Source organism: Elephantulus edwardii, unplaced genomic scaffold (genome assembly GCF_000299155.1).
Source record: "Elephantulus edwardii isolate Elephantulus edwardi_28Jun2011 unplaced genomic scaffold, EleEdw1.0 scaffold00067, whole genome shotgun sequence".
NCBI classification, from domain to species: domain Eukaryota; kingdom Metazoa; phylum Chordata; class Mammalia; order Macroscelidea; family Macroscelididae; genus Elephantulus; species Elephantulus edwardii.
The window spans coordinates 5,669,210-5,672,258 of record NW_006399817.1 but is presented as its reverse complement, the minus strand read 5'-3'; the positions used below and the strand labels follow the sequence as shown (position 1 = coordinate 5,672,258).

The window sequence follows — 3,049 nt, the reverse complement described above, 5'->3', positions numbered from 1 at the left end:
TCCAGCTTCCTTCTTCCTTGGCTTTTCCCCGGGCCATGGTGGCGGGTCAGCAGATGCCGCGGAGGCTGAAGGTGGCTGACTGCGGCGCGCGCCCTGGCGTCCTCTCTGGCTGCCGCTGGCGTGCCCGGCCTGGCGCTGCACAGGCTGTCCTCGCTGCTGCAGCTGTTGCTCTCCGAGTGCGAGACGCGCGGCGAACGAGCTGAGGCAGAGCCGGAGGAGGGGGAGGCGGCGCAGGCCACAAAATTGACTTCACAGCTTCTCCTTGGAACCAGTACCACTCTGTCCACTCGAAGCTGTCATCCTGCCACTTGGTACCACTGGACTGTCAGGCCTCTTGGCTAACTCTCCTTTCAAAAACTGTTTCTTCTTTCTGTGCCTCCCATAAGTCAATGCCACCTCATATTTTAGTGCTAGTCTCATGTCAAAGCTATGCAATACAATGACAAATGAGAAAGATGGTATCGCTTTCCTTTTTATGTTACAAGCTATTCGAAGAATAGCAATGCTATGCAGCCAGTTCCTCAAGGTCAAATGAAGTATTTGCAATGAACAGCTTTCCATTTTTACAAAACAAATCAGTAAGGGCAACCTAACTGCTGTAATAACGAACTTTAAAATTCCAGTCACATTAGAGAGTGAAAGTTCTCTTTTTCGCCTTTGTTGATTTGACAATTAAAGCATTCACTCACTAAACAGAAGATTGGTGGTTCAAATCTACCTACTACTTTACGAGGTCTGCTTCTATAAAGATTTACAGTACTGAAGCAGTTCTATTCTTTTCTGTTGTTATTGTTGTGTGCTGTCTAATCGGATCTGACTGGCACAGAGGACATTGCCCTCCTTCTCTAGAAGAGCACCTGGTGTATTTGAACCATGAGGCTTTGGGATTGCAGCACAGCTTCTTGCCTCTAAGCCACCAGAGCTCTCTGGGGGAAGTTCTACTCTGACCTACAAGATTACTATAAGCCAGAATTAACTCAATGGTGGTGAGTACAGCACAGTCAAGGTGAGGTGATATCGGTGCTCAAGTCCTTCCAGTCATTGGAATACCTGCCTCTTTCCACCTAGTGTTTGTTCATTCCACAGCACCCAAGAGTCCTCACTGGGTCATTCACAACCCAACTCACACAGGAAGTTTTATAGACTCGGCCTAGAGTGGTGTAGGTGACTTCTACACCTGCCTTTGACCAGAACTCAGGCACACGTGTATTGGGAAGCTGTGAGCTCAGAAATGTGTGGCAAGCATCTAGTCAAACAGCGCTACTTCAACTCTCTCCACAAACTTGAGTGAAGGACAGGGCGCAGGCTCAGATGCTGCTCTACTTTTAACTGCCTTTCTCCTCTAGGGACTACAATTCCCCAAGCCACGAGTCTCGTCCTGATTTACGGACTTCCTTCTTTCTTGAAAGAAAGTCTCTCCCAGGAGGCTCCACAGTCTTTCTGTAGATGAATTTCTAGAGCTATTCCTGTACCTGCCAGCAGGGCATGGACACATCTAACTAAACTCTCCTGATGGACTCATCTCAGGCTCACAGTAGCACCCTTTGCTACCCTGCTGCCAAACAGCTCAAATCAGGAAGCAATTAGTATGAGATCAAGAAAGCAAACAAGAAAATGCTGTAACCAATACCAGTAAGAGTAGCAACACTGAAGAAAGCAAAAGAGGTGCTCAGCAATGAATAATTTGGGCCTAAATGCAAATGTCAAGGAATATATTAAATTAGTCTTGCATTTGCATCAGGAAATTTGAAAAGGGCATGTACAAGTGGCATAATCATTTCTCATCAAACATGATTCTATGAGCAAGAGCTGTATGATTTATGAAGAAAAAAGGTTTATGTTCCCAGAGTGTCTTTTTTTAAAAAGTCCAGGGGCTCATTCAGCTCAGAGTCATATAGACTTCTAGCTGAAAGAACGTTCCAGACCCTGAGATTGAAACAAAAACTTCTTCAGAAGTTTCTGGATTGATTCTGTAATGGTGGAGGTTATATGCTGTACTAAGAGTGTGGTCAACAAGGAGGTGAGAGCATCTGACCTCAACTAACGTCATAAGGGGGAACCATCCCCATCAGCAACACCTACAATATAAAGCTGATTCCTGTGGAGTCAGACACGGTTCCATGCCCCTGCACCTTCCTCTATCAACTAGTGACAACTGTCCATCCAGGCCTCTCACTGTGGAGGTTTCTAATCTGCTGCAATGACCACACAGAACTCACAGGTACTACTCTTGACTATGGTACAGGTTACAATTCAGGTAGGAAATACGATACAATTCTTCAGTCAGGACTTCTCAGGTGTGCTCTCGGGCCCTCTTACCTTCAGCTTGGTGGCTCTAGGCTAGTGTTACAAACCTCTGTGAGTCCCGCCAATTATGGCATAGCCACTTCCATTTGACACCCATCCACATCCTCCAGTAAACTTCGGCCAACTCCCTCAGATCTGTCTCCTTGCTGTGAGAGTCACAGTTCAACTGTCTCATGTTGGTCTCTGGATCTCTACCACCTCTGTTACTGCCACTGTGAACCATTTCCTTGAGCTAAATATGTCCCTATCTATCTAAATCCTAGTAATGTGGCTTATTCCCTATTGTACTATTAACTGAATGGCAAGTGATTTAATCCATCAGTCTTTCTGATGAAGACATATGGGCAGTCTCAATATTGCTCAGTCAGGAGGAAAAGGTAAGCAGAAGAGAGTATCAAGGAGTGGACCTAGCAGTATTTCGACATCCACAGTTCCAGGAAAAGATGAAGAACCAGCACAGGAAACTCGTAGGTACATCCAACAAGGCAGGAAGATAATCAGGAAAGCCAATCTTTTTTTTTTTTTTAATTATTCCTTCTTTTTTTTAAATTTTTTTATTATTTGTGTGTGTACCGTCAAATCAGATCTGACTGATACAGGAGGAGATTGCCCCTCCTTCCTCGGCAGAGCATCTGGTGGATTCGAACCGTGTGCCTCTGGGATTGCAGTGCAGCTTCTTGCCACTAGGCCACCAGAGCTCCCCTTAAATTATTTTATTTACAGTTATTTTAACAACCAGGAC

At 45.4% G+C, this 3,049-nt stretch overlaps 1 pseudogene; it reads right to left on the bottom strand.

The window, feature by feature from the left end:
* Positions 1 to 3,049, bottom strand: part of LOC102851272 — a 36,767-nt pseudogene that overhangs the window by 728 nt on the left and 32,990 nt on the right.